Source organism: Monodon monoceros, unplaced genomic scaffold (genome assembly GCF_005190385.1).
Source record: "Monodon monoceros isolate NGI ecotype Baffin Bay Population unplaced genomic scaffold, NGI_Narwhal_1 Super_Scaffold_21, whole genome shotgun sequence".
NCBI classification, from domain to species: Eukaryota; Metazoa; Chordata; class Mammalia; order Artiodactyla; family Monodontidae; genus Monodon; species Monodon monoceros.
In genome coordinates this window covers 16041565-16049528 of record NW_021703778.1, presented here as the reverse complement: position 1 = coordinate 16049528, position 7964 = coordinate 16041565, and the positions used below count along the sequence as shown (strand labels likewise).

Genomic DNA, 7964 nt, shown 5'->3' with positions numbered 1-7964 from the left:
TTGCAGAGTCTTTCTTTGAACCTATTTGCTTTTTCACATTATTTGGAGAACTTTCCTTATGTAATTTTTAACATTTATGATGAACCATGTTCTTATTTATTTTGAAGGAAAAAACCCTACAGAATTTGAATAATGCCCATAGTCCAATGAAAGTTAATTTATACATCTGCCAGAACTCCCTATTTATTTACATTTCACTAATTCAAGGGATGAAGTTCAAATTTAAATTCTATTGCATGTGAACTATATGACTTTGGACATCCTGCTTCATGATTCTGAGCTTAAGCTTTCTAAACCTGTAAGACAGAGTAACAGCATCAGGCTTATTTTTGTTATAATCAAAAAGTATACATATGTGTATGTCACTTTAGAGAGTGTTTCCGGTTGGGGAATGAAGAATGTGGATTGTATTTAGACTTTGATCTTTATGTTCTAAGTTATGGTATTAAACTTTAAAAAACTTGCTTTATACCCTAAAAAATGAAGACGTATATGCAGATCATATGGTCTAATAATACCATTCATTCATTTCTATTATTTAGGCTTGAGAGTGTTACTACACTTATTAATTTCTCTGATACGGTCTGACAAACTGATGTTTGAAAGCACAAAAGTGAGTGGTACTTTCTGAGGTGGGGGAGTTAGATGAGACATTTCTAAACATGATTTCTAGGAAACAATGTTTGAACAAACGAGTAAGTGAAAAGGAGTCAGGTCCTTGCTTTGTGGTAGCAATATTCCCTTCTCTTCATTATAAAATGCAATCATTTAATTTTATTTATTTATTTTGGCTGCACCACATGGTTTGCAGGATCTTAGTACAGTACCCTGACCAGGGACTGAGCCCGGGACCCCTGCAGCTCAAGTGCAGAGTCCTAACCACTGGACCACCAGGGAATTCCCCACAATCATTTTAATACAGCCCAACATACTGTGTAAGAATAAACTCATTAATAAGGATAAAACACCATTGAAATCATTGACTGAAGAGGCTTTACCTGAGATCTTTTATTTCCCTTATTCAAAATTGTGGAACAGATTTGCCCCCAAAGATTGTAATTATTCTTGTCTTTAATCTCAGTTCTCTGGAGAATTTTAAACTAACTTCTTATCACTAGCCTCAGAGGTGGCATTGCTGTTATCTCCATGGTGATAACGTGCTTTCTGCTACACAGAATATAGTTGCTGTTATTTCTCAAAGGGCTTACTTCCCAAGCAGGAAAGTCCATTCTAGTGTAAAAGGCTCTAAAGGAGAAATGTCAGCAGTATGTGGTTTCTTATTTCTTAACTCTGGTTGGAGGTAGGAAGAAGAGGAAAGAGATTCTGGTTCCCTGAGAAGCCACTGTTATCAGAGGTGGTGCATGTGTCCAGGTGCCGTCCCTGTGTTTCTGGGGTGCCTGGTGTCCTGCAGGCAGCTCTGTCCCTTGCTCAGGCTCAGTGAGATGGCAGGATTCCATACCATCGCTTCATCCCACCCGCCAAAACCCTCAGTCCCAGAAGGGTCCCCACAGTTGCTTGTCTCTCTGTCAAAACCACAAATGCTCAAGGATCCATTCATCCTTTCCTTCTTTTATTTGTTGACTTACTCATTTGCTCATCAACATGTATGTACTGAGCACAACGTGTAAGGCATTTCTGGGGATACAGAGATGAAAAAAAATTTATGTCTTCAAGGGAATCTCAGTCTATTGAGCTGATACACAAATAGGTAATTCAACTCCAATATGATTATTGTCAGAGCACAGAGGAAGGATACCTTATCCGTGAGGTGGAGGGAGAAGGTTACACTTGAGATTAAAAGATAAATGCACTTTTTCCAATTTAAGGAGTAAATTTTGAAATTCCAGGCACAGGGGACATCGCATGTGAAAGCACAGGGCCATGGCACCAGGCAGTTCGCTATTGTTGCTGGAGGATGGACGATGCTCCGGCTGTTTACACTGAGTCTCTGCTGCAGGTTGCCAGGCTGCTGGGAATTGAGCCTGATGTCTTAGCAGATGCAGGGTTGGGTGGTTCCTGTCCAGCTCCAGTTTCAGAAAGTGGCCATTATCCTGCCCTTGATTACCTTACATGCATCTCCTGGAGTGATCAGACTTTTTACTATGACTTTCTTGGCCTCTGCCTCACTTGATGATCTGCATGTCTCTTTCAACAACTCACTGAGATAAAATCTTTACCGCTGGTGGGGCTAGCTAAGCCTTCTACCCACATTTGCAGCTCTGCGATTACTCCCTGCAGGCCTCCTGTGAGGCTGCATGTCCTCTTATCTTCCCATAATGGCCAGTTGGTGGAGAGTCCCCTCTTTCAACTTCCATCTGGGTCTTCACAGGGATAGAAAAAGGGATTGTTCCAGAAATAAGTTATAGTTCAACACTTTTAAGAGAGTAGAGGACATAAAGGAGTATAAATGGCCAAGAGGAAAATAAAACAGTAAACAGTAGTAAAGAAGAGAAAATAAACACTAAAAATAGTAGAGTGGTATAGTCTTAATATATATTATTGAAATACATATAATTAAAGTGGTGGCTCCAAAGCCTTCTAGGAAGGGATGTGGCTACATTGGTTGTCTGGACAGAGGGATAGCAATTATGGCTTAGAACATGTATTTTACGATAATGGTTTTAAAAACATTCCGTATCTATTAATTCTTTACACAAACCCTCCACCATAAGAGTCCTCAAGTATAAAAATAATTTTGGCTTTATCTGTCATTTACCTTTATGGTACAATCTGATACCCTAGCAAATTAGGGATGTCCTGAAAAGAGCTGCTAAGGGTATGATGTGGGAAGACACTGGGAGGGGCTTGCTGGGAGGAGGAAGTGTTGTGTCGACATCCCTGAGGCTTCAGATTAGAGAGAATGCAGACATTCTTTAGGTGGCTTGCCAGGCCTTGTTGAGGTGGAACTTTTCCCCAGTGTTCTGCAGGGGCTGGGGACAAGGCACTGACGGAACCCCAAGGTGCTGGCTTCACAATACACAAACTTCTAATCCATTTGCTCAAATACAATCCAAGTAATGGAAAGAAAAAAAAATCAGACAATCTAGTCATTGGACAGCAATAAGTTAAAGTAGTCACAATGTTGCCACTGGAGTCACAGCCTCACACCTTTGACAGGGATTAGTGTAACATTTCTAGGTGAAATCCAGGCCACTGGGAATTCCCTACAGGACACCAAGACAGCTACTAGGGTTCATAGTCGCCATGTTTGCTCTAATATATTCCTCTTGCTCCAAAGACAAAACTTGGGAAATCACCTAGTGAATTTTATGCAATTTTTCATGAGTTTCCCAGCAGTTTCCCCCTCTTTTTTTTTTCAGTTACCAGATGCTAATATGCTAATATGATGATGTTGGCTTAGATGGGGATCATAAATATTCAAATCAGTTCCATGAGTGCTTGTTATGTGCCTGGCTGTGGCTCCAATAAAAGATGAGTAAAACACAGTCCTGATCCTCAGAGAAGCAGGCTAATTGTTTGAGAGGAATGCTAAAAATGAGGTATGACGTTGTCTCACATTTATATCGGAATTATACCCTGAAATACTGAAATTCAGGGCAGTGTATGACAAAGGACCGAAATGAGCATCCCAGATAAGGAATTTTAGTATTTATGTATGGGTAGCAGGTCACATTCGCATGGATTCACAGTAATACAGGAAGTATTGGTGAACTAGTTGTGTCAACAAGAACAGAAATGATCAGGAAAAAAAAAATGCTAACAGGTAGCACTTGTTTTTTTTTTCTTTGTTCTTTTTCTTTTTTTTTCAACTCTGGTTCTGTTCCTCATCCCGTGTCCCCATCTCAATGACACTGCCTGCGGTTACCCAAGCTAAGAAATGAAATCAGCCCCATCTCTCCTTTCCCCACGTCCACTTTAACTCCTATTAATTCTAGCTCAATAATATGCCATATCCCTCCCTCCCTTCTAATCCCTCAAGGCTTCTTTGTGGCCTTGGAACCTTTAACCTGGCTTCCAGGGTCCTCAGTGGTCTGTCTCCTGCCAACGTCCTTGCTTGTTGTCCCTACCTTCCACCCGACAGGACATCTGCTGCTCTAACAAGTCTGGCATGTGGGTTCAGGGGTTCTCTCCATACGTCCTCAACCCCAACTCTCTTGACCTTAAGACCAGCTTAAATGCCACCTCTGAGAAGAGCCTCTCTCAACTCCAAGATTGCATTGAAGACCTCTCCTATCCAACAACTCCCCCATTAGAGCTCCAATGATAAGGGACTGCACTTGCCTGTGTACTTGTCACCACTGTGCCATTCACTGGCTGTCAGTACCTATTTACTCACCTGCAGAAATGGAGGTAAAAGAGTTACCTAATTTTGGGATGCTTTGAGGATGAAAATGAGCTAATAATAATGTAGCACTGAAGTTCTTTAACCTAGTGCTAGTTTCCACTATTGCTTCTCTTTACTAGACTGAGTTCCATGAGGTTCATGCCGCCTCACTCAAAGCTCTGCAGAATGCACTGCCTGTTGATCACGAACGCGCTAAATTAATGGACCCTTCTAGGTCTGAGGTCATGAAGACGTAACCAAGAGCCAAGCATGGAATGACTCCACACACACACACAAAACCAGTTCCTGGAACACTTTTGGGCTTATAGCTCCACTTGACTCCATGACAATTCACCTAAATCACCTAAGCCTGGGGAGACCCCCCCAACTTTCCTCCTAATTCACACCCCATCCACTTCATTCACAGGCACGGGTGGGATGAGGATATAATACTTTATTCACTCTAACACGGGCCGAGGGGATGTAATGAGGGGGAGGTGGGCGCGTTTCCAGGGACCCCAGTAGGGGATCCTCCCTGTCTCCCAGTTCCAGGGCAGCCAGGGCCGCCGTCCCACCCTATCTGAGACGCAGATGGCGGGGCAGGGAGTTGTCCAGATTAACGCAGGCCCAGGTCGGGATACCAGCGTGGCCCTCCCCAGTTCGCACCCCGCGGAGACAAGAATGGTGGTTCAACTGCACTCACAATCTGGGCAGCGCTCGGCGGCAGTGCCTCCAGCAGGTAGCTTGAAGTCCCGGCCGCAGCCCGCGCAGATACAGAGACGGCGCCGCATGTGCGTGCGACGGTGGCTGACGAAGTGCGAGCTGAGGCGGAAGCGCCGGCGGCACTCGGCACGTGGGTAGGGCTGCTCGCCTGTGTGTGTGCACGCATGCTCCTCCAGGTTGGAGTGGTGGCCGAAGCCGAGGCCACACACAGCGTAGGAGCGAAGCTTCTCGCCCGTGCGCACGCGCCCGTACTTGGCCAGCGCCGAGCTCTGGGCGAAGTGTGTGCTGCAGTCGGCGCATGCGTACGGCCGCTCGCCCGTGTGCGTGCGTCGGTGGCGCGCCAGACACGAACTGCCGCCGAAGTCGCGTCCGCAGTCCGGGCACGAGTACGGCTTCTCGCCCCTGTGCACGCGCAGGTGCTGTGCGTAGTTGGAACTCTGCGCGAAGTGGCGGCAGCGTACAGCTTCTCGCCCGTGGGGCGACGGCGGTGCTACCGCAGGTTCAAGGCGGCCGAGAAGCGCTTGTCTCATTCCGGGCGTTCGTAAGGCCCTTCGCCCGTATGGGTGCGGCTGTGTTTGGGCTGGGCCGACTTCTGCGAGAAGCGCCGGCCGCACTCGGTGCACGCAAAGGGCCGCTCGCCCGTGTGTATGCGGGCGTGTTTGGCCAATGTGGAGCGGCGTGACAAGGCACGGCGTCCCAGCACGCGTGTAAGTGCGCCGGGTACGCCGACGGGACTGGCGCCTCGCTCGGGACCTCCTTGTTGTCCATGGGGATATTGAGTTTCACCACTTAATACTTCTCTTCACCCTCATCCTCCTCACCCTTCACCAGCAGCACCATCTCTTCTTGCATCCCTTCCTCCTCCTCCTCCTCTGTCTGCTGTTCACCGGGCATCTCGGTGTCCAGCCACAGCTTCGGGCGCTCGCGCTGCCCCAGGCCAGGGCGCCGGGCCCACGTAGCACTTGTGATGTGGTAGACACTTTTCTAAGTTCTTTACTTTGGGGACTTACCTGGTGATTCAGTGGTTAAGACTCCACTTTCCCAATGCAGGGGGCACAGTTTCAATCCCTGGTCGGGGAATTAAGATCCCGCATGCCACATGAGGCAGCCAAACAATAAATAAGTAAAACAAGTTATTTACTTTATTACATTACTCATTCCTTGCAAAAACTCTCTATGGGGTATGTACTATTATCATCATCCATGACAGTAGTCTGTGCTCTTAACTGCTAAATCCCATTGCCTCTCTCTCTCCAGTGGGTACAAGGCGTGTTTATGAAGAAATTTAGATAGCATTTGGAAATTCTATATTGTATGTGAAGAGAGACAGTGCCATCTCTATCCCGTGGGTAGCATTTAATTGTTTCTTCAACATAGCATATTGTTTGAGTTAAGGATAGATAATATACTTTCAAAATACAATGATGACACATAAATTTTAAAATTTTCTTCCTTGATTTGCTTTTAAAAGAGCAGAGATAACGTCAATCTATTTATTCAAATACCTCTAAAATGATAGTTTATATTTTCTAGATATAAATTTTGTATTTTGAGATGTCGATTTATCAGACTATTTGCAATTGTAAACGTGATTGATTCATACTATATACAGACTCCAAAGGAGGACTTTTCTACATATTAGATTGATTGTAGGTTTTGTAGCAAAACCCACACATTTTCCTTTATACAGTTGGCAATTTGCCGAACAGCTTTTGGGTAACTTACTAATGTGCCAATAACCTGTTTTCAGCTTCACTGTGATGAGTCCTCAGTCCTTATGTCTGAAGATAGAAAAAGACCCATAGAGAAGAATATATCACTTCTCCACTTCTTAGTATTTAAGTGGTGAATTATACTTCTAAAGAGAGAACAATCTCATATTTGGCATCTGTTATTAAATATGTGGTTTCCATCTTCTTTGGGGGTAAATTTTTAAGTTGTTTCATAAAAATTCTAACACTTTTGTATTAGTAACTAATCAACACTGATAGAAGTGTAGAGCATTTTAATTAATATATCTGACTGCACTTGTTCTGAGTTTAATGATGGGAGAGGTAAAATATTAATGACCTCAAAATGAATGTATGAAAACATTTTATTGGTCTTGCCCCAATTATAATTTCTTTTAACTTGGCTTTTAGTTTGAAGCATATTATTTTTTTTCAAATAAGGAAGATACAGCAAGGATATATTTATTTATTTCAACACGGATTGGTTGATTTTAATTTTTAAAGAAGAACAGAAAATGGTCTTATTAATGTGTAATGGAATATGATAGCTCTTATTTTAAATTTTTATTTGAATTTTTCATTTGTTGCATTGAGATGTTTTGGACACGTTGAATATTCCAGTGCAAAGTTTCAATTTCTTTCTTTGTGGTTATTTGCAAAGAAGGACAAGAATATTAAAGACTCTTGATGAAAGAGGCTGGTCTTTCAGGAAAAAGCCTCTTCATTCAAGGGCTTTTCAAAATTTGCTTTGGGAGTACTGTTTGTCATTTAACTCTTGCTTGTGTTACCTTACTTATACAATCAAATTATTTCATTTCCTTGCAGGGATATGTGTCTTAATACGCCATTTGTAAAAAGATTTAGAATTTCTGGGTGAAAGATTTTAGTGACTCTATGACATGTAGACAGAACAGACAAAGTGAACTTCAGAATTGCTGGGACATAAAACACCAGACTGATTATTTGTAGAGTCTAAAGCCACTAGAATTATCTGGAGAAAGGCAAAAAAAAAAAAAAGAAACAAAAAGTATGTTTATCTCCAAATGGTATTCATTGTATATTTACTCAAACAGTGATTTCTATTATTTTAATAGCAGTATTTTCCAGAATAGATAATTTTGTGACATGCAAATAAAAACCATCCCCGATTTATAATAGCAAAAATATAGTTTGATAAGTTGCTATGCAGATTGCTGACTTTCTAGTGATCATAGACCTTAAGATAC

At 42.9% G+C, this 7964-nt stretch overlaps 1 pseudogene; it reads right to left on the bottom strand.

Moving 5' to 3' along the window:
- Nucleotides 1-4974: 4974 nt before the first annotated feature.
- Nucleotides 4975-5902, bottom strand: LOC114903761 (annotated as a pseudogene).
- Nucleotides 5903-7964: the final 2062 nt, after the last annotated feature.